At 44.0% G+C, this 23,885-nt stretch overlaps 1 protein-coding gene and 1 long non-coding RNA gene across 3 annotated transcripts in view; one reads left to right on the top strand and one right to left on the bottom strand.

The window, feature by feature from the left end:
• The window catches only part of LOC307178707, a 369,464-nt gene that overhangs the window by 234,551 nt on the left and 111,028 nt on the right, over positions 1-23,885 (bottom strand). For both annotated transcript variants that reach the window (XR_013825265.1, XR_013825266.1), the window contains exon 4: positions 12,556-12,656. This is a non-coding gene — a long non-coding RNA (uncharacterized lncRNA). The remainder of the gene's footprint in view (positions 1-12,555; positions 12,657-23,885) is intronic.
• VAT1L (vesicle amine transport 1 like) overlaps positions 1-23,885 on the top strand; it is a gene marked incomplete at its 3' end in the record, with an annotated part of 143,702 nt that overhangs the window by 76,664 nt on the left and 43,153 nt on the right. The window lies entirely within an intron of this gene.

Raw genomic sequence — 23,885 nt, 5'->3', positions numbered from 1 at the left:
TAAAAGAAGCCATATCGGTTAAGACAGTTACCAGGAAAACAAAGGAAGTATAGGTCACTAGTCATTCACAGAGGAGAGAAAGAAGGCTGCTGCCATGTTGGCCAACAAAAGCACCCACAGCCACTCATCAGTAACACCCACCAACTTTCTGATGGTTCTCTTCTGTAATGTTTACAGACATCTTTTTAGAGCTGCCGGTGGGCCAAGCTTAGCCGTTTATCAAGCCCACGCAGCTCCTCTGGGCTTGAAGAGAATAGAGCATGCTTATTACTTGCAAACCTCCAAAGGAGGACTATAATGATTTTCCCCCCTCCCCTTTGGTAAATGATTTCACAAAATTGCTTCTCAGGCCAGCTCTATAACTTCATCTATGGAATAGAAAGACCATAGGGATTAAAAGAAATTTCTCTTGGGCTCTCTGAGAATTCAGACTAGAAGATTTAATAATATCAGAGATGATTAGAGTTTCTTTTTAGCCATCTATCTTTGACTTTATTGTAAATGTAATACAAAGAGTGAGTGATATGCTGCAGCCTCCAGATACTAAACGTGCAACTGGTTTGCTCCAGATACTAAATGTGCAATTGTACATAAAGTTGGAAAAACTGTTCAGAGGTGGGAAAGGGACAAAAAATACTTACATCTGTCAACCAAGCAGCAGACACATTACTGCGCACCTGCTATGTGCCTGTACTATGTTAGGATGTCAAGTCTACAGAAGGGATAGGTCACTTGTTCCCTGATCCTTGCGTTTATGACTTTGTTTCAGAGACAACACTAAGACCTAGAAACAATTAGAGAAGAACTTCGTTTTTCAATCATGGGGTGTTTGTTTCAAGTGTGACTGGATTTGAAAACAAGAGAGAATGATGTTAAGGAAGACTGAATGTTCAGGGATGGTTTTAAGAATGAGGTGGGTCTTGGTTGAGATTAGCAGGATATAAATTCTTAGGATGATGTTGCAGTTAAAAAAACAAGGTATTATCAGGAGGGACAGTGTGAACAAAATCAGAGAAGCAGGAGTGAGTATAAGGTACATGGGGTAGAGAGGTCTGGAAAAAAAGCAGAGGAACAGGAACAAAGGAAGAGAGGAGAAAAGGCTGGTTCAGTCAATAGAGTCAAATCTTGGGGGCCTTCACTGCCAGGCAGAGGAGTGTGAGTTGACATTCTGGGTGAGGGGATTGCTATTAGAGACTGTGGCCTAAGGAATATGACACCCTTTGATTTCCCAATTCCCAGAAGCCCATCCTAGTCCCAAGTATGTCGCTAGAAAGATACACACCTGAACTATCCAGTTGTGGCCTCTGATCAAAAGTGCCTTTACCTGTCTGCTGTTTAATACTGCACAGAGGGCTCTGTTATGAGCTGAATTGTGTCCCCCCTCAAACTCATATGTTGAAGCCCTAACCCCCAATACCACAGAATCTGACTATATTTAGAGATAGGGCCTTGAAAGAAATAATTAAGTTAAAATGAGGCCTTTGGGCAGCCCTTATCCAATCTGATTGGTGTCCTTATAAGAAGAGAGATTAGGACAAAAAGAGGCACCAGGGATGTTTGCATAAAGACCATGTGAGGACACAGTGAAAAGAGGGCCATCTGCAAGCCCAGGAGACAGCCCCAGAATGACACCAACCTCACTGACACCTTGATCTTGGATGTCTAGCCTACAGGATTGTGAGAAAATAAATTTCTGTTATTTAAGCCTTCCAGTCTGTGGTATTTCATTATGGCAGCCCTAGCAAATGGACACAGGGCTGCAGAGAGATCTTGGCAATTTTGAAATATTCTATTAAAGATATTTTACAACATAATTTACATAGAAGTCTGTGGTTACACTCTCCAATTATGGTACCATTAGCCACATGTGGCTATTCAAATTTAATTAAGATTAAGTCAAATCAAAAATTCAGTTCCTTGGGTATACTAGCCACATTTCAAGTGGTCAGTAGCTGCATGTGGCTAGTGGCTGCCATATTGGACCATGCAGAGATGGAAGAATGTTCCCATCCCTGCAGAAATTCTCCTAGAGCTGGTCTATGAGATGATGTCATCCTTCTGCTTGAAGGTAAATTTGTCTCCCCAGCAATCTGGCATGATTACCTTTAGTAAATTACGTTAATTGTGCCCTTCCTTGTACACTTCTCTTTGCCTTGGCTGTAGTGAAGTTCACTGACCAAATGCAGTCACTTATTTAAGTGCTCCAATCCCTCATTATGTGTCCCCCACATTTTTCCTTTCATGTTAATAGTTGTGGCTTAATTATAATGTGTCTTTCATTCTATGACATCACAAAACCTATACAGAGATGGGTCTGCCTAAAAGAATAAATTAAGGAAAAATAATGTGGTGCTGAGCTTGATAGGGACCCTTATCTGACACAGAGCAAGAGGCTGACTGGATAAAAGGCAGATTAATGTTGAACAGGGAGGGTGGGATGACTCAAGAGAGAAGGATGGGTGGAGGTGTGATTTTCAGTTTTAAAGAAGCCACAGGCTTCACCTCCAACACCAGACTGAAAAGAAAGGATGAAGCCAAGCATCTGAAACATATACCCAAACCAAAACTAAGAGGCAAAGACTCGAGGAGAAACCACGGAAAGTCCCACTTAATTATGGCAGTTGGTGACTGGCTCGTGGAGACCTTTTTTAAAGATTTAGAAGCTCCTTCAGGGGCAGAGTTGGGGATAGGGAGAGTACTTAGAAGCATCATCCAGAAGTGGGCAATGTATTTTGTATCATGTGTACTTTGGTTTGGTGGATGGATGGGGGGCAGGCAAGAGGTCATTGAAGACTTTCAGACCTGGGTAGGCAAGCCCCAGACAAAAGTGGGGGAAGTGAATGGGAGGGAATGAGCAAATGTGAGTCATTGGGAAGGATGAAAATTGGATAGAAAGGACAAAGGAGATGCAAGATGACCAATGGTCTTTCGACATGGGAAACCAGGACTGGGGGTGCCAACAGTGTGATTTGAGTTAGCAATGATTGAAGCTGCCGTGAAAAAATTGATGAGCTCAGATGTGATTTTGGCTTAAGATGATGGTAGAACGTGCAAGTGATGTCCATGGTCAAGTCAACCATCACATGGAGGTGAGAGATGAAGGCTGGATAATTACAACTACTGCTGCTACTGACATTTCTAGAGGATTTACTGCATGGCAGGCATTGTTCTAAATGTTTTGCATGTATTAACTTATTTAAACTCTCCAACAACCCTAAGACCCAGCTACTATTACCCCCGTCTTACAGGTCACAAAAGTGAGGCTTTGGGGAAGCTATACTTGCCCAAAGCCCCGGCTTATAATTGAATTTAATGGAAATTTGAACCCCAGGGAAGTGTGATGCATAGAAGTTATTGAAAAAACATGGCTATGAATAAACTCAATTGAACAAAAGAAGGAGCAACATAATCATATTAGCAAACACTTAGCGTAGACTGTTTATATGTGCCAAGTAGTTCTCCAAGCAAGCACTTCCTATGAATTAACTCATTTAGTCCCCACAATAACCCCGAGGGGTGGGTACTGTTACTCTTCCTGAGATATAAATAAGGAAAGTAGACTTAGATGAAGTTAGCTGCCCAAGCTCACACAGCTGGTGCATGGCAAAGCTGGCATTCAGACCGTGGGCATTAACTTCTCCACTGTAGAAGGAAGAGGGTGAGGACAGAATCCTAGCATCCCCCACCATTCACACAGTAGGGAGAAGGTGAGGCATCCCCGGCAGGGCAGTGGTAAAGGGACCACCATGACAGGTCTTAAAGTCAGGGACTGCTGACAAGTCAGGAAGTACGGAGCAGAAAAGCCTTTGAATTTGGCCCCGGGGTCATTGTTGACCTTTCAGAAAGCCTTTCAGTAGAATGATGAGGGCAGAAGTCTGAAGGCAGAGGGTCAGGAAGAGAATCATGGGCAGGACAGTCTGACAGCCAGCATAAGCCTCCTATTTGGCACTGAGCAGAAAAAAGGGCTGGCAAATAGCCAGGGGGTGCTGGGTCCAAAGAAGGGCTGTTTAGAAAGTAGGTTAGGGGTTGCCTAGGGCTGGGGGCATTTCTGTTCAGAGAGATAAAAATGTTCTAAAATTAATGACAGTTGTATAACTCTGTGACCACACTAAAAACCATTGTGCTGTGCACTTTAAATGAATGGATTGTATGGTATGCAAATTGTATCTCAATAAATTACACACACACACACACACACACACACAGAGGGAGAGAGAGAGAAGGGCTATTTAAGGATGGGATAAGGGGACATGGGAGATGGGAAAGAGGTACAGCTTGGGAAGTCAGATTGCTGGCCTCAGTCCTTACTAATATTCTAGCTGCATGGCCTTATAAAGCCGCACATTCAGCCTGGTCCATCCTCCCAGTTTTCAGATAAGGAAACTGAGGCTGCAGAAGTAACCACTATGTTTGCTTTATGTCCCTTTCATTATTTTTTTTGCTGCATGCCCCCCTTTCAACATAATCACCCCCGGCTCGCGCACACATTCCCAGTTTCCACGCACATTCTCCCAGCATGCCCTGCTCACGTGTTTTCTGCAATTCCGTCACGCCCCCAACCCTGCCGTGCACCAGGGCTCAGTGTGCTCTAACTACCCAACAGATCAAGCACGATGAGTCACAGCTCTGGGTCAGCATATTCATCTGCGGCAGGCTGAATAACAGCGCCCTCAAGATGCCCACATCCTAATCCCCAAAGTCTTCGAATATGTTACCTCATACAGCAAAAGGAACCTTGCAAATGTGATTAAATTAAGGATTTTACGATGAGGAGATTACCCTGGACTATGTGGGTGGGGCTGATGTAATCACAAGAGTCCTTACAAGAGTGTCAGGAGAGCTAGGGTCAGAGGAGATGTGGCAAAGGAAGCAGAGGGAAGGTGATGTGATGCAGGACCACAAGCCAAGGAATGCAGGTGGTCTCTAGAAGCCGGAAAGGACAAGGAAGCAGAAGCCTCTAGAAGGAAACAGTCCTGTGGACACCTTGATTTTAACCCACATAGGCCCATTTCAAGCTTCTGACCTGCAGAACTGTAAGAGTACATTTGCGATGTGTTAAGCTACTAAGTTTGTGGTACTTTGCCAGAGCAGCAATTGGAAATTAATATGCCATCCATTCAACAAGGAGCAACCAGACAATCACAGCAGTGGGAAATTAGCCCTGGAGGAGGGTAGCTGGATGGGGGTGTGACCCACCCAAGCATGTGCCACATCCCAGGGAAAGGCCTGGAAGCTGGAGAGAGATGGGGGTTGGAGCATCCAAGCCTCAACAAACACGCATGAGGCTGAACACAGAGTGATGGGGAGGCAGGAAGGCCGGCCCTGGGAGAAGGTGGGGTAGCTGGAAGCCCCTGCCCATTGCCAACTGTCCCCATCCCTCCGGCCGCACTGGACCATTGTGGCTCTTCAGAAACCTGAGTCTGTTGCCTCCTCACCTTTATCTGTGCTCTTATTTCCACCTCTCATGCCCTTCCCTCGTCCTTGTCCTCCTGCAAAATTCCTGCCCACCTGCCAAGACGTAGGGACGGTGTTGACTCTTCTGCCATAACATCCCCAACATCCCCAGTCTTGCCATGACGCCCACCCCTGGTTAGGAAGCCCTGCTTTCAGGTCCCAAGGGTTTGCCGCCCTCACTGACATGTGCACTGACAGTTACCTGTGAAAATGGAGAAGATAACTGTACCTTGCCATCAGTTTGGAGGAACTAAAAGGTGCTGACCGGACAGTATGAACTGGCAAGCTGCTCTTACAGCGCATTGCAAATGTGTCCGCCACGGAGTTGAGGTCTTTGCGGTCAGGGACTCTTAGGCAAGGTACCAAGCAAGGAGAACACAGGATGCTCTTGGCAGAAGGTTCCCGGGGCCTCATGACAGGTACTTCCGCTCCTTGTTAAGAGGTCTAGGAACTCAGCTCTGAATACACATCTGTTACGAAGAAAACGATCACTCTTGCTTTTACACCTGTCATTTGGCTGAAAACACATCACAAATCTGGGTTTCCTTGTGAGCCAGGGACAGGGTCAGTGCAGACTGCTCTTGGCTGTGTTTTCCCATGACCCAGATGAGATTCTGCTGCTTCCAAAGGCTGGAAATGGACATGTCTGTTTGCTTCTGTTTGCCTTCCTAGGTATTGGAGGAATCACTTGATATGTCTTATTTGCACGGTGGCATCAGGAGGACTGTTTTCAAATATTTTCCGAGGTATCTGTCCTGATGTGTTCATCACGGATTCTGGCCTATTCGCTAGGCCAGAGAAGAGGGATAAATAACTCTTCTGCAGGCCAAGATCATTTGAATAGGAGAACATAATTTAAATCAGAGAACACATGAATAAAGGTCATATCCCAGCAGGGAAACACACTGTGGATGTTGCCTTCACGTTCACCTTCCAGAATCCAGCCTACTTCCTGAGCACCCCTTTCATCCACTGAAAATGGAGCTACTACCACGTTCCCTGTTATTGCAAAGGATTTTATATTTATTGTGCCATCACTTGAGCCGATATGAGTTGAACCCTTGCAAACTGTAAAGCTCTCTGCCAATATGTGGCGTAAGATAATAGGCTAGAGCAGCTCCAATCAGGTGGGATAAGCTTTGGAACAGGAAGCAAACATACTGGGTTTCTTAACCCTCCCACTTCTTGGCTCTTTGGCCTGTAACACTTCATTTCTCTGCGTCTCCTTTTCCTTGCCTATAAAATAGGAGCAACTGACCCTATTTCCCGGAACAGTTGTATATTTGTTCCTAGGGCTGACATAACAAAGTAACCCAAACTGAATGGCTTTTATTGTCTCCCAGCTCCGGCGGCCAGAAGTCAGAAATCAAGGTGGCGACGGGGTTCCTTTCTTCCGACGGTTGTTAGGGAGAATCTGTTCCAGGCCTCTCCCCCAGCTTCCAGGGGTTTGCTGGCCGTCTTCAGCAATCCTTGGCTCACAGAAGCATCACTGTCTCTCTCTGCCTCCGTTTTCACATGGTGTTGTGTGTGTGTGTGTGTCTGTCTGTCTGTCTGTCGGTCTCCAAATTTCCCCTTTCTCTAAGGACATCAGTCATATTGGATGAAGGCCCACCCTGCTCCAGTGTGAACTCAACTAACTTCAGTGACCCTATTTCCAAACAAGGTCACATTCTGTGGTTCTGGGGGTTAGGACTTCAATATATGAATTCGCAGGGGGTGGGAGAGGACAGGACACGATTCAGTCCATAACAAATGGCGAGTCAGATAAGATCAAAAGGGAAATATTTTGTGAGCTATAAGGGGATGCAGAGACAAGATTTCCCATAAGGCTTCAAAGGGCAGGCTCTGGAATCGTTCAAGCCCTCCAATTATAGCTGTGAGTCCTTGGGAAAGGTACTTTGCTTCTTCTCTTCTTTCTCCATCTGTGAGATGGGATAACAGCAGTGCCTCCTCTATGGGGTCGTTGTGAAAATGTCAGGGGCGATGTGGGGGGCGGGCACGGCCGGGCGCATGGTAAAAGTCAGCCTCTGTCATCACCCTGAGGGGTGGGAGGGGTGGGCCCTGTCTTTCTATCCTCTGGCAGGTGAATGGCCCCAGGACCCATTTCCTCCCTGATTTGCTGCTGTGTGATGCAGGCAGGCAGGCTAACTGGGGTCTTATGCTTTCCTTCCTTCCTGAAGGCATCAGTAGGAGCTGCTTCATGGAACAGAAGCTCAGAGCAGCACAAACGATAAACACGATAAATACGTGGCTGTTTGGATCCTCTGAGCCTCCGCCCATTTCATCTCAGATTTCTAAAAACTGTCAGCTGGTTTGGGGAGGCGCTGCCAGGAAAGTGCCGTGCTCTGGTTAGTCATTTAATAAACTCTAAATGAGCAGCTGTGGGTACTGGACAAGTGACAAAGTAGTAGTGGCAGCTGAAGGTTGCTGTTTACACTGAGCCAGGCGCTGTCCTGAGAACTTCACGGGCACTGGCTCCTCTAGATTCATAGCCATCCTGTCAGGAGCCATTATTTCCCCATTTTACAGATGGGGAGACTGAGGCTTGGAGAGAGGGCTAAGTGGCTTTGTGGACGAGCTCACATAGCCAAGAAGTGGTGGGGTCGAACCTTGAGTCTCCGGCTGGCTCTCTCCTAAAGCTGAGCTCGTAACCAAGTCTCAGCCCCTCTGGGAACAGGGATGACTGTCCCAGGCCCTACACCCTGCTTGCCCCGTCACCCTGATCGGAGGCATCCTGGGTCAGGAGGGAAGACTGGTGTTCGAAACCCCGGTGCCTCTGTCCCTAACTTCTGTGAGTGCAGACAGGTGACTCTGAATCACAAGCCTTAGTTTTCTGCCTCTGTAAAATGGGGCTGATGACCCTTGCTCTTCCTTCCATGTTAAAGTCTGGGGCAACCACGTGTCAGCTATAAACCGTGTGCTGTGTACAAATGTCTCAGAGTGGGCACTTAATACAATTTTCGTTTGTTTCTTCATTTCCCTGTCTCTTCCCCAACACATGTCACTTTCATCGCTCCCTGGCACACTCACACGCATTGTCAAACAGCACTTGGGTGAGGATGGGGCCGTGGTGCGTCAGCTGACAGCCTCAGCTGTCAGATGCTCACCTCAGCCCTCTGGGGTGGGTTTTACTCAGGTGAGGAGAGCTGATCCTTCTCCACGACATGGGACATAAGGGCAGCACAAATTCCCTCGACTCCCAGGCCAGTACTCGAGTCTCACCTCCTCCCTCTCTGCCGGCCACAGTGACTACAAATTATGAGCTAGTTGGGCTATTTTCCTTGCACTCTTATTCTTGGCAAGTGAACACGTTCCAAACCATCATGTTTACCATCCAAGTCACTGTATCCAAGGCTGTGGTGGGAAGTGTAGAGGTGCGCTGCACCCACCCCCCATCAGCACAGCATTTTACTTGCCTTGTAGGAATCGAGCCCCACAGTAAACCCACAGAAAACCCACAGAGACAGGCAGGTCAGCTGTTATGCCCATTATACAGATTTTTAAAAAGAGGGACTGAGCAAGGTAATTTATACTAGGAGGTAGAACCAGGAATCCAAGCAAGGTTTCTTATTCTGGAGCTCATGTGTGTTTGTGAGTATGTGTGTTTGTACGTGTGCTTGTGAATATGTGTGTCTTTGCGTGTATGTGTGAATAGGTGTGTGTATATATGTGTGTGTTTGTGTGTCTACTGTGCTTATGTGTTTGTTTTGCCTCTTTCCCCAGCATTTTTTCTCACAAGTAAAAGATTAAATGATATAAATATCATATGACCACAATATAAATTTAGAAAACAGAAAAAAGAACTAAAGATCACCCATAATTGTGCCACCCTAAACAGAACTACTGTTATTGTCTTAATGTACCCCGTTCCTGGCTTTGTTCCTACACATCCTCTCCCCTGCCACCCCTGACAGTTGTTAAGTGGCCCAGATTGGCTCCTGAGCCTGTGTGAGCGCGTCAGGAGTATATTATGATGCTTGTTTAAGGAGGCATGTGGAACCACAACAAAGTGGAGGAAGTGTTTCCTTTGGAACATTGCGGGGTTAGGGCTTCAACACAGGAATTATGCAGGGACACAAACATTCAGTTCATAACACTCCCTAAATTCCCTAGAGAGACTCAGCTCATTCCTTCTTTTCTTTCTTTTCTAACTAATATAAAAACTGGGGGTAAAGAAGTGTGCTTCCAATAGTGTTTGGGCTGCCTATGGATTCTTTCCTTGACCTGTTTTTTATTTAACTTTTTTTTTCAATTTCCATGTAGTTGCACATAATAGTTTTTCAAAACCAGCTTGCATTTATGGAGCACCTACTATTTACCAAGCCCAGAGCTGGGCCCTGGAGGGACAGAAAAGCAAAGTACTCTCAAGGAGCACACCAGCTGGTGGTAGACATGTAAACAGACAATTAAAATATCGTGTTGCAAGCTCATTAATGGGTGCACGTTCATAAGAAATACTGATGGCAAACGGCAGGAGTTCAACTCTGCTTGAGCGTCCCTGTGGTTGTGAAAGACCCTTATAAACCACGCCCTCCCCATCACAGTTGCGGGCTTTACTTGTCCGCCTCGTTAGCAACTTGTAAGAGCGGAATGCTTGGGTGCTCTAAATTTTGAAGTACAATAATTTCCTGATGGTTAGAAAAAGAAAGGGAGCGTTCAATGTGTTGGCAGGTCTTCACTGTCTTTAGAGAAGAAAAAAACCTAAGGCAGGATCAGAACAGAAGAAGTAAGAGCTAAAAGGAGACACCTGAAGTTTTGCTCACTGTCCTTTGTTTTAGCCAAGATTCTAACTTTATTTTTTGTGTTTAAAAATTTGAGGGCTTCCCTGGTGGCGCAGTGGTTGGGAGTCCGCCTGCCGGTGCAGGGGGCACGGGTTCATGCCCCGGTCCGGGAGGATCCCACGTGCCGCGGAGCAGCTGTGCCCGTGGGCCATGGCCGCTGAGCCTGCGCGTCCCGAGCCTGTTGCTCCGCGGCGGGAGGGGCCACAGCAGTGAGAGGCCCGCGTATCGCAAAAAAAAAAAAAAAAAAAAATTGACAAAGTTTCTTCAGCTCTTCCTTGGAGGATGCTTCTGAGAGCAAATATGGAAGAGTTCCTGCCACACCCACTGCGATCATTTTTCTGTTTGGATCCATATTTGTTTTTAATTTTATTATTTTTGGCTGCTCTAGGTCTTCATTGCTGCACGCAGGCTTTCTCCAGTTGCGGCGAGAGGGGGCTACTCTTCGTTGTGGTGCGCGGGCTTCTCATTGTGGTGGCTTCTCTTGTTGCGGAGCAGGGCTCTAGGCATGCGGGCTTCAGTAGTTGCAGTGCACGGGCTCTGGAGCACAGGTTCAGTAGTTGTGGCACACGGGCTTAGTTGCTCTATGGCATGTGGGATCTTCCTGGACCAGGGATCAAACCTATGTCCCCTGCGTTGGCAGGCAGACTCTTAACCACTGCCCCACCAGGGAAGTCTCTGGATCCTTTTTTTTTTTTTTCATTATTGGAGTATAATTGCTTTACAATGTTGTGTTAGTTTCTGTTGTACAACAAAGTGAATCAGTCATATGCATACATATATCTCCATATCCCCTCCCTCGGGAGCCTCTCTCCCACCCTCCCCATCCCACCCCTCCAGGTGGTCACAGAGCACCGAGCTGATCTCCCTGTGCTATGCGGCTGCTTCCCACTAGCTATCTGTTTTACATTTGGTAGTGTATATATGTCCATGCCACTCTCTCACTTCGTCCCAGCTTACCCTTCCCCCTCCCCGTGTCCTCAAGTCCATTCTCCACGTCTCTGCCTGGATCCATTTTTCTATTGTTTTTCTGCTCCTGGCTTCCACTTGGCTGCCATTTTTCAGTGTCCTCTGCTGCTTTATTATTTATCCACAAGTTGACTTTCTTCTTGTTTCTAGGCAGGCAGGCTTCCCCACATCATTATCCTCTGTTTATATCATTAGCTGCAATTTAGGTTTGTTGTGTGACAGGATCATCCTCAACGTGCTGCAAATATGACTCACTCGCTGTAACTTTCATCACCTATGTTTGTACTTCCTCTAAAGTGTTGATAAACTTATCACAGACCAGCAGTGTTAAGAAATATGCCTTTTAAAAAATAATCATAAAAATTGGTCAATAGCAGTGGCTTCTGCTTCTCTCACTGACATTCCGAGCGTTTTATTTGCTTTAGGAGGTTCAGGCTTGATATTTCCTTATTTGCTACAGGTTTAATTTTTCACTTTTCCTTGTCTGTGGTTTGAGTTTCTTCTCGCCATCGCTCTGTGGTGTTTGGATGGCCTTGGCTCACATCAGGAATGTCCTTCCCCATCTTCTACCAACAATGAGTGCTGAATGAATGATTTTTCCCAGTTGTGCTAAACAGTAAACTTTTGAAAAAAAATGCAGTCTGCATTCACTCTTCAGAAAGTTTATTGATACCTACTCTGTGCTAGAGGATGTTGTAAGATGAAGAAAAGAATGTCCCACTGTCTCATTTTCCAGAGTCGGGAGGGAGAGAGGTCTGATGTATAAACCCATCAATTCCAGTGCAGTGCAGTTCCCATAGGGGCAAAGCATGACCAGGTCTGAGGGGAACCAGGCAAGACTTCCTTCAAAGAGGAGGTCAGTCACACTTGACCTGCTTCCCCATCACGAGGCCCCTTCCTGCTTGTTACTGTTATCAGAAGAGGAGAGTCATGTGAGTGAGGGACAGACGTCAACAGACTCTGAGGATGTCTTAGGCTGAGATCCCTTCAAAGCAGAGCCTGGGATACAGGCTTGGGTGCAAGAATTTATGTGAGAAATGATCCCAGGGAGGAAAAGTAGAGGAGATGGAGAACACTAACGACACGAAGAAAGGACTGTTATCAGAGGCGGCTATTGCTACGATGAGTGCTTTCTAACTGCTTAATTCCAAGAACCTGAGATGTTCCCATGGGAACCACTCTTAGGAGGAGGAAAGGGAGGGTGAGCTGGCAAGCTGGCTTGACAGGCAGAGGCAACACACGGGCATGGAAAGACACACTGGCCCTGTGACGTGGGTTCGCATCCCACCTCCTCCACCACCAAGATGCGCGACCTTAGGCAAGTCACTGACTCTCGGAGCCTTCATCTCCTTACCTGCCTTAGTCAGACTGGCTGTCAGTGGACTGCAGGAGAAGACACAGGTACGAGGCTCAATTCTTGGGGAGACTTGGGAAACGCATCTCAGAACCGTCTTCCTGGGAAACCAAAGAAGGACGCATTGTCATTGACTGTCACTACCCATTCGTCCAGGTGGCCCCACAGGTACCAAGTCCCCAGTGCCTCAAGCTGTGCATGCGTGAGGATGGGCTCCCCCGCTCACGCATCAAGGACACCGCAGGGTGAAGCCCAGGTACACGCAGGGCCCAAGGCACATGCAGGGTAGTCAACGCCTGCATGGTACAGGTCCCAGCAGCAGTAGCTAGAGAATGAAAGGGACCCAGAAGATTCCAAGTGCTGTGCAAGAGGGGGCCGATCCAACGGGTGTAAATTTCTGTAGCGAAATGAGATATAGAGACCTGGAAAGTGGCAGGTCCTACAACAGGTAGCACAGAAAGCTCCCCAAGTGGAGGTACACACAGTGGTGCGCTGGGAAATGTTTAACAACTGGCCTTGGCAAAGAACACGCTGATGGGTAGCATTTGCCAGTTTCTGTGCTGTAAACACTCTCCATCAGGACCAGTATCAAGTTACCATCATGAGTGCACAGTTGGGAAGGGACACGCACCATCAGCTGTCAGAGCTACCTTTTCTGGGACATGTCTCCTGGGGCCAAGTTCCCGGGGTTGGCCAATGATAGGATACTGCTTGGAGGGTGGATTCCCTCAGGAACCATCAGGCAGAGCGCTCAGTTTTGCTGGTCTCCTGTGTGGAGAAGCCCTGGCTCCATGTCCCCTTGCCCAGCTCGTGCAGGACAACTGGGGGAAACCATCTCAGAACATTTCAGAATATTTACTATGAGATGGTATAAAAAAATCAATATCCAACGAACAAGGACCTACTGTATAGCACAGGGAACTATGCACAATATTTTGTAATACCCTACAAGGGAAAAGACTCTGAAAAAGAAGATATAGAGACATATATATATATATATATATATATATATATATATGTATATATATATATATATATATGTATATATAGTATAACTGAATCACCGTGCTGTACACCTGAAACTAACACAACATTGTAAAGCAACTATGCTTCAATTTAAAAAAATAAAAATAAATAAATACATAAATATTTTTAAAAGGTCAATATCCAGGCAGCAGCTCCCTCCCTCAGCAACGCCAGATCCTCAGATCCATTTCTGCCTTGTTCTTTAGGGCTCTGTTAAGCTCTCCTCACTTGGACATCCACCCCCAGCTCACGTGCCTCCTGTGTTTCCAACACTGATATACATGTCTTGTCTTTTGTTTTGTTTTTTGTTTTTAGCATCTTTACTGGAGTATAACTGCTTTACAATGGTGTGTTAGTTTCTGCTGTATAACAAAGTGAATCAGCTATACATATACATATGTTCCCACATCTCCTCCCTCTTGCGTCTCCCTATCACCCTCCCTATCCCACCCCTCTAGGTGGACACAAAGCACCGAGCTGATCTCCCTGTGCTATGTGGCTGCTTCCCACTAGCTATCTGTTTTACATTTGGTAGTGTATGTATGTCCATGCCACTCTCTCACTTCATCCAAGCTTACCCTTCCTCCTCCCTGTGTCCTCAAGTCCATTCTCTACATTTGCATTTTTATTCCTGTCCTGCCCTTAGTTTCTTCAGAACCTTTTTCTTTTTTTTTTTTAGATTCCATATATATGTGTTAGCATACGGTATTTGTTTTTCTCTTTCTGACTTACTCCACTCTGTATGACAGTCTCTAGGTCCATCCACCTCATTACAAATAACTCAATTTCATTTCTTTTTATGGCTGAGTAATATTCCATTGTATATACGTGCCACATCTTCTTTATCCATTCCTCTGTCAGTGGACACTTAGGTTGCTTCCATGTCCTGGCTATTGTAGATAGTGCTGCAATGAACATTGTGGTACATGATTCTTTTTGAATTATGGTTTTCTCCGGGTATATGCCCAGTAGTGGGATTGATGGGTCGTATAGTAGTTCTATTTTTAGTTTTTTAAGGAACCTCCATACTGTTCTCCATAGTGTCTGTATCAATTTACATTCCCACCAACAGTGCAGGAGGATTCCCCTTTCTCCACACCCTCTCCAGCATTTATTGTTTGTAGATTTTTTGATGGTCGCCATTCTGACTGGTGTGACGTGATACCTCATTGTAGTTTTGATGTGCATTGCACTAAAGATTAGTGATGTTGAGCATCCTTTCACGTGTGTGTTGGCAATCTGTATATGTTCTTTGGAGAAATGTCTCTTTAAGTCTTCTGCCCATTTTTGGATTGGGTTGTTTGTTTTTTTGATATTGAGCTACATGAGCTGCTTGTAAAATCTGGAGATTAATCCTCTGTCAGTTGCTTCATTTGCAAATATTTTCTCCCATTCTGAGGGTTGTCTTTTCATCTTGTTTATGGTTTCCTTTGCTGTGCAAAAGCTTTTAACTTTCATTAGGTCCCATTTGTTTATTTTTGTTTTTATTTCCATTTCTCTAGGAGGTGGGTCAAAAAGCATCTTGCTGTGATTTATGTCATAGAGTGTCCTGCCTATGTTTTCCTCTAAGAGTTTGATAGTGTCTCGCCTTACACTGAGGTCTTTAATCCATTTTGAGTTTATTTTTGTGTATGGTGTTAGGGAGTGTTCTAATCTCATACTTTTACATGTAGCTGTCCAGTTTTCCCAGCACCACTTATTGAAGAGGCTGTCTTTTCTCCACTGCATATTCTTGCCTTCTTTATCAAAAATAAGGTGACCATATGTGCTTGGCTTTATCTCTGGGCTTTCTCTCCTGTTCCATTGATCTATATTTCTGTTTTTGTGCCAGTACCACACTGTCTTGATTACTGTAGCTTTGTAGTACAGCCTGAAGTCCGGGAGCCTGATTCCTCCAGTTCCGTTTTTCTTTCTCAAGATTGCTTTGGCTATTCCAGGTCTTTTGTGTTCCCATGCAAACTGTGAAATTTTTTTGTTCTACTTCTGTGAAAAATGCCATTGGTAGTTTGATAGGGATTACATTGAATCTGTACATTGCTTTGGGGAATACAGTCGTTTTCACAATGTTGATTCTTCTAGTCCAAGAACATGGTATATCTTTCCATCTGTTTGTATCATCTTCAATTTCTTTCATCAGTGTCTTATTGTTTTCTGCACACAGGTATTTTGTCTCCTTAGGTAGGTTTATTCCTAGGTATTTTATTCTTTCTGTTGCAATGGTAAATGGGAGTGTTTCCTTAATTCCTCTTTCAGATTTTTCATCATTAGTGTATAGGAATGCAAGAGATTTCTGTGCATTAATTTTGTATCCTGCTACTTTACCAAATTCATTGATTAGCTCTAGTAGTTTTCTGGTAGCATCTTTAGGACTCTCTATGTATAGTGTCATGTCATCTGCAAACAGTGACAGTTTTGCTTCTTCTTTTCTGATTTGGATTCCTTTTATTTCTTTTTCTTCTCTGATTGCTGTGGCTACAACTTACAAAACTATGTAGAATAACAGTGAAGAGAGTGGGCAACCTTGTCTTTTTCCTGATCTTAGTGGAAATGGTTTCAGTTTTTCACCATTGAGAACAGTGTTGGCTGTATGACTGTCATATATGGCCTTTATTATGTTGAGATAAGTTCCCTCTGTGCCTACTTTCTGCAGGGTTTTTATCATAAATGGGTGTTAAATTTTGTCGAAAGCTTTTTCTGCATCTATTGAGATGATCATATGGTTTTTATCCTTCAATATTTTAATATGGTGTATCACATTGATTGATTTGCATATTGAAGAATCCTTGCATTCCTGGGATAAACCCCACTTGATCATGGTGTATGATCCTTTTAATATGCTGTTGGATTTTGTTTGCTAGTGTCTTGTTGACAACTTTTGCATCTATGTTCATCAGTGATATTGGCGTGTAGTTTTCTTTTTTTGTGATATCCTTGTCTGGTTTTGGTATCAAGGTGATGGTGGCCTTGTAGAATGAGCTTGGGAGTGTTCCTCCCTCTGCTATATTTTGGAAGAGTTTGAGAAGGATAGGTGTTAGCTCTTCTCTAAATGTTTGATAGAATTCGCCTGTGAAGCCATCTAGTCCTGGGCTTTTGTTTGTTGGAAGATTTTTAATCACAGTCTCAATTTCAGTTCTTGTGATTGGTCTGTTTATATTTTTCTATTTCTTCCCGGTTCAGTCTCAGAAGGTTGTGCTTTTCTAACAATTTGTCCATTTCTTCCAGGTTGTCCATTTTATTGGCATAGAGTTGCTTGTAGTAATCTCTCATAATCCTTTGTATTTCTGCAGTGTCAGTTATTATCTCTCCTTTTTCACTTCCAATTCTATTGATTTGAGTCTTCTCCCTTTTTTTCTTAATGAGTCTGGCTAATCGTTTATCAATTTTGTTTGTCTTCTCAAGGAACCAGCTTTTAGTTTTATTGATCTTTGCTATCGTTTCCTTCATTTCTTTTTCACTTATTTCTGATCTGATCTTTATGATCTCTTTCCTTCTGCTAACTTTGGGGTTTTTTTGTTCTTTCTCTAATTGCTTTAGGTGTAAGGTTAGTTTGTTTATTTGAGATGTTTCTTGTTTCTTGAGGGAGGATTGTATTGCTATAAACTTCCCTCTTAGAACTGCTTTTGCTGCATCCCATAGGTTTTGGGTCGTCGTGTTTTCATTGCCATTTGTTTCTAGGTATTTTTTAATTTCCTCTTTGATTTCTTCAGTGATCTCTTGGTTATTTAGTAGTGTATTGTTTAGCCTCCATGCGTTTGTATTTTTTACAGATTTTTTCCTGTAATTGATATCTAGTCTCATAGTGTTATGGTCGGAAAAGATACTTGATAGGATTTCAATTTTCTTAAATTTACCAAGGCTTGATTTGTGACCCAAGATATGGTCCATCCTGGAGAACGTTCCATGAGTGCTTGAGAAGAAAGTGTATTCTATTGTTTTTGGATGGAATGTCCTACAAATATCAATTAAGTCCATCTTGTTTAATGTATCATTTAAAGTTTGTGTTTCCTTATTTATTTTCATTTTGGATGATCTGTCCATTGGTGAAAGTGGGGTGCTAAAGTCCCCTACTATGATTGTGTTACTGTTGATTTCCCCTTTTATGGCTGTTAGCATTTGCCTTATATATTGAGGTGATCCTATGTTGGGTGCATAAATGTTTACAATTGTTGTATCTTCTTGGATTGATCCCTTGATCATTATGTAGTGTCCTTCTTTGTCTCTTGTAATAGTGTTTATTTTAAAGTCTATTTTGTCTGATATGAGAATTGCTACTCCAGCTTTCTTTTGATTTCCATTTGCATGGAATATCTTTTTCCATTCCCTCACTTTCAGTCTGTGTGTGTCCCTGGGTCTGAAGTGGGTCTCTTGTAGACAGCATATATATGGGTCTTGTTTTTGTATCCATTCAGCCAGTCTATGTTTTTTGGTTGCAGCATTTAATCCATTTACACCTAAGGTAATTTTCGATATGTATGTTCCTATTACCATTTTCTTAATTGTTCTGGGTTTGGTATTGTAGGTCTTTTCCTTCTCTTGTGTTTCCTGCCTAGAGAAGTTCCTTTAGCATTTGTTGTAAAGCTGGTTTGGTGGTGCTGAATTCTCTTAGCTTTTGCTTGTCTCTAAAGGTTTTAATTTCTCTGTCGAATCTGAATGAGATCCTTGCTGGGTAGAGTAATCTTGGTTGTAGGATTTTCCCTTTCATCACTTTAAATATGTCCTGCCACTCCTTTCTGGCTTGCAGAGTTTCTGCTGAAAGATCAGCTGTTAACCTTATGGGGATTCCCTTGTATGTTATTTGTTGCTTTTCTCTTGCTGCTTTTAATATTTTTTCTTTGTATTTAATTTTTGATAGTCTGATTAATATGTGTCTTGGTGTGTTTATCCTTGGATTTATCCTGTATGGGACTCTCTGCGCTTCCTGGACTTGATTGACTATTTCCTTACTCATATTAGGGAAGTTTTCAAGCATAATCTCTTCGAATATTTTCTCAGTCCCTTTTTTTTTCTCTTCTTCTTCTGGAACCCCTATAATTTGAATGTTGGTGTGGTTAATGTTGTCCCAGAGGTCTCTGAGACTGTCCTCAGTTCTTTTCATTCTTTTTTCTTTATTCTGCTCTGCAGTAGTTATTTCTACTATTTTAACCTTCAGGTCACTTATCTGTTCTTCTGCCTCAGTTATTCTGCTATTGATTCCTTCTAGAGAATTTTTTATTTCATTTACTGTGTTGTTCATCATTGTTTGTTTGCTCTTTAGTTCTTCTAGGTACCTGTTAAACGTTTCTTGTTTTTTCTCCATTCTATTCCCAAGATTTTGGATCATCTTTACTATCATTACTCTAAATTCTTTTTCAGGTAGACTGACTATTTCCTCTTCATATGTTTGGTCTGATGGGTTTCTACCTTGCTCCTTCATCTGCTGTGTATTTCTCATTTTCCTTAACTTACTGTGTTTGGAGTCTCCTCTTTGCAGGCTGCAGGTTCGTAGTTCCCATTGTTTTTGGTATGTGCCCCAAGTGGGTAAGGTTGGTTCAGTGGCTTGTGTAGGCTTCCTGGTGGAGGGGACTGGTGCCTGTGTTCTGGTGGATGAGGCTGGATCGTGTCTTTCTGGTGGGCAGGACCATGTCCGGTGGTGTGTTTGGGGGTGTCTGTGTCCTTATTATGATTTTAGGCAGCGTCTCTGCTAATCGGTGGGGTTGTGTTCCTGTCTTGCTAGTTGTTTGGCATAGGGTGTCCAGTACTGTAGCTTGCTGGTCATTGAGTGGAGCTGGGTCTTGCAAGGAGATGGAGATCTCTGGGAGAGCTTTCGCCATTTGATATAAATGAAGCTGGGAGGTCTCTGGTGGACCAGTGTCTGAACTCGGCTCTCCCACCTCAGAGGCTCAGGCCTGACACCTGGCCAGAGCACCAAGACCCTGTTAGCCCCACAGCTGCTGGTCTTGCAGTCCCCTGGAGAGGTGGGGGCACTGTCCCTCACCCTGAGCCATTCATCCATGTGAACCTACACTGTCTTTTTATTGTCCAGATTCCCCACCAAACCCTAAGCTTCCCAAAGGCAGGGGCAGACATTGTGTTTAGCTGATATTCCTAGCATTGGATTTACTAGTACAGGGCCTGAAACTTCATTAATCTTAACCCCTCTTCTCTTCTCTCCCTCGAGGAAGAGTGCTGAGTAGTGCTGAGTAGTGTATTTGCCCCAAGCTGGGCAGTTTAGGTCTATGGAAAGCTGTGATTCTCACCATCAACGATTAGAGTGTGGGCCTTGAATCATTGCTTAGTGCCTGTGTAGAGAGAATGGTAATAAAAGCATAAAGTTGCAATGAAAGATTGGGATAACATCTCATAACTATAGAAGAGCCATCATAAGCCTGTCCGTGATTAATTTCCAAGCGAAGGCCCAGATAATAGGAGCTGTTGGAGCTTGGAAAAAGCCAAGAACACTTACAGAACCTGCAGGATGATGGGCGTTCATCTTCTAACAGTGATGCTCTTTTAATGGCTTAAAAGATGAAGAGGAAAGTAGAGCTGAGAGAGAATAAAGGGCAAACAGGAGGAGCTGGGCAAAGGATGCTAATAATAATAATAATAGGGACTTCCTTGGTGGTCCAGTGGTAAAGAATCCGCCTTCCAATGCAGGGGACGTGGGTTCGATCCCTGGTCGGGGAACTAAGATCCCACATGCCGCGGGGTAACTAAGCCCGTGTGTCACAACTACTGAGCTCGCACACCTCAATGAGAGAGCCCACATGCCACAAACTACAGAGCCACACACTCTGGACCCCCTGCACCACAACTAGAGAGAGAAAACCCACACAGCACAACTAGAGAGAAGCCCGCGTGCCACAACAAAGAACCTGCGCCACAGCGAAAGATCCCGCACACCTCAAAGAAGACCCTGCATGCCGCAAGTAAGACCCAACGCAGCCAAAAAATAAATAAAACAAACATTTAAAAAATAATAATAATATATAATGATGATGATGATGATGAACACACTTTGAGCCTATACTACAAACTGGGCGCCATCCTAAGCTCTTTATGTGCTCTGTACCTCATTTCATCCTCCCAATAACCACAGGAAGTAGATGGTATTACTTATCACTATTCCACAGGAAGGAAAATGAGGCACAGAGGAGGTAAAGTAACTTGTCCAAGGTCACACAGTAAGACATGAAAACTAAGACAATCACTTCTTTTTAGAGGATTTTTTTTAAACTAGGTGATGACAGTTCATTCTGAAATTGTCTATTACCTCCAATCCTTACCTCCTTCTGTGCTTCTTTTTCTCGCTTCTCTTCGAGAAAGAATTGTAAAGACTTCTTGAGCTACTAAGTATTGGGCACTCTACCTGTATTTTCTCATGCAATCTACTCACAACCAGTCCAGCTTTGGCAGTTCAGGAGACAAAGGCTTAGAAAGAGTCAGCGATTTGCCTAAGATTACACATCTGCTTGTGTAGTGGAGGAGATGGATTTGAACCCACATCACCGGGACTCTGCATCTTTCCATGCCTGCCTGCTGCTTCTGCCCATCAGTCCAGGCCTCCGCTCACCCTCCCCTCCTTCCTCCTGAGAGCGGCACTTACAGGAACACCTCAGGCTCTTGGAAGAATACAACTGGAAACCACATCAAGAATATGTCAACAGGGCTTCCCTGGTGGCGCAGTGGTTGAGAGCCCACCTGCCGATGCAGAGGACATGGGTTTGTGCCCCGGTCGGGGAGGATCCCACTTGCCGCGGAGCGGCTGGGCCCGTGAGCCATGGCCGCTGGGTCTGCGCATCCGGAGCCTGTGCTCCGCAACGGGAGAGGCCACAGCAGTGAGAGGCCCGCGTACCGCAAAAAAAAAAAAAAAAAAAAAAAAAAAAGAATATGTCAACAACCCAGTTGCTGGAGAGGGCAGACCTAGGAGATTCCTCTTCTGATGTCTTTTGGAAACCAAGAAGGACCATTAAGGTGAAATTCAGTTTGAGTTGGAATATTCTTCGCAAACATATAAATTCTTCCCAAACATATAAATTCTTCCCATAGGAAAAACAAGGGTCCCTAAATCTCCATTCTTCTCCCTGTATCTGAGATGCAGGCATGAATAAGAATTCTGCTTCAAGGAAAGGGAAAAGGAAAAGATGAGGAACAGCAGCTGCTCTTTTCTCCTGAAGGGACATTTCAAAGATTTCCAGAAAAAGTTAAACACGGGCATCTCAGGGAGTTTCACAAATGCAAACACTAGTGGTTTTGGAAACTGAGCATGCAGTATCACTTCTTAGGAATACCCTAAGCATTCTGAGATCCTGAGGACTTTTAGGAGTCCCGCATTAAAGAAACCTCATTAATACTAGTTGAACTTCTATTTCCCAAAGTTGTTAGGCTATTACTGCTATTATTATCATCATTTTACATTATTTGAGTACATACTATCTGCGAGACATTGTGCAAAGAGCTTTACGTGCAATTTCACATTGAATCCTTACAAGATTATAAGGTGCAATGACTGTCCCCATGTTATAGATGATGAAACAGTCTTAGAGAAATTGAGTAACTTTCCCAGGGGCACATCGCTAATCGTTGGCATCTGAACCCAAACAGTCTGACTCCAAAGCCTTGCTTGTAACTATTACATGCGCTCGTTTACTATCATCCAATGGGACAGGACCCCAGAACTCGTTTGCAATGGCCAGCCAGTGTCTAACCCAGCCTGACCCACCCAATAAGACCGATGTCCAAACCAGAATGCCAGTTTATTAACTGTCAGAAACATAACCTCAGTCTCAGAATACAATACCTCTGGTTAGCCCGGTGTCTCTGTGGAGAAGATTGGGGAATCCACGGCTAATCAGCCAAGATACTTGGTTATAAGAAGGAAGGAACCAAGAGGTGATGGGCAGCTTCCACTACTTGACCCTTCTCCCCAATATCAGCTCAGGGACAAGACCCTCCCCTCCTCTGGCTTGGTGCCCTGAGCAGTTCAGCAACATTTACTGAGGAAATGTCTGATGGTGGCCTCATTTTCTCAAGCTCTTTGGTCATCTGTCCTTTAGAAAGCTAAAGCCACTCACTCACACAGCAAGTATTCAGAGAGCTTTGACTGCCACCCAGACCACACTCGACAATCTGAATTACAAAATAGTTGCAGTGGTGTGCTGGGGCTGGCTCCCACCAGCTCACAAAAGCCTATTGTTAAATGTTCAGGAATTCTGTGAGCCGGTCAATCAACGAAACCATTATATGAAATATTAAAGTATATAAACTTACAATTAAAAAAATTCTATTGTAGACAAAGGTAATAAACACTTGAAACTCATCACTTCGTAATTTTACTACATTCGATTGTCAGTGCTCTCGGGGTTATTTACATTTATTTTTTCTGTACAGGGAAAGTACTCCACGGTGATGCGCTGCACGCATTGCTTCCTAACTGCCTGCAGTGACATCACTAGTGTAGCTTGAAAGTCAGCCCTGGTTGGAGTATTTACACCACAGAAATCAGAGCTTGAGTTATCATTTTGTTGATTGTCCAAACTTAAGAAAGGAATGGAGGAAATGTGAATAATCCAGATTAAACTTTTAAAATGTGTCACGTCTCGTGCTGAATCAGAAGGAGGTTACAGACAATTGAGCACAAGTTTGTATGAGGGTGAGAAACAGTTTAGAGATTAATCAGAGATCAATCACATATCAGGATCAATAACAAATATATTGGGTAGCGAGTAATTGGATTAAGGTACAACTCAATTTGTCAAATCCTGACTGAATTGTGGCCACAGGTTGGCTACAGATAGGCCACCATAGGTGGGCAAAAATCAATGAACGCGTTCTATGGGACTTAATTCACTATATGGACTTCATAAACAAAGAGTAATGCATATTTTATTTATCACTTTTATTATTATTTTATAATCATTTTTATTATCACTTAAAAACTGGGGACGACACATTCTTTATGTCAGTAAAGTTTATAATAAACGTATATATGTAGATATAGGCATACGTTTTTCTCAGAGTTGGTTGTTAAACATTTACCGGCACACCACTAGCTGCGAGCAAGTTCCTACAGAGGAACTTAAAGTCTATTTATTGGTTAGAACAATGGCATGGATGAAAGAAGGATTAGGGGACAAGAAGATACATGACAGCACATGACAATGTGTTAAACATGACACATTGTTTAACGTTGGGCAGTGTCTCAAAAGGCCTGGGTCATCAGGGACAACTTCTCAGAGGAGCTGGACTTGGGCAACACCTTGAAGGACGTATAGAAGATGAGAGTGCAGAGCAGGGGTGAAAACAGTGTGAACAAAGGCTTGGAGGTG

This window comes from Stenella coeruleoalba, assembly GCF_951394435.1.
Source record: "Stenella coeruleoalba genome assembly, chromosome: 20".
Taxonomy (NCBI): Eukaryota; Metazoa; Chordata; class Mammalia; order Artiodactyla; family Delphinidae; genus Stenella; species Stenella coeruleoalba.
The sequence above is the reverse complement of the archived record's forward strand: the minus strand, read 5'-3'. Positions and strand labels throughout refer to the sequence as shown.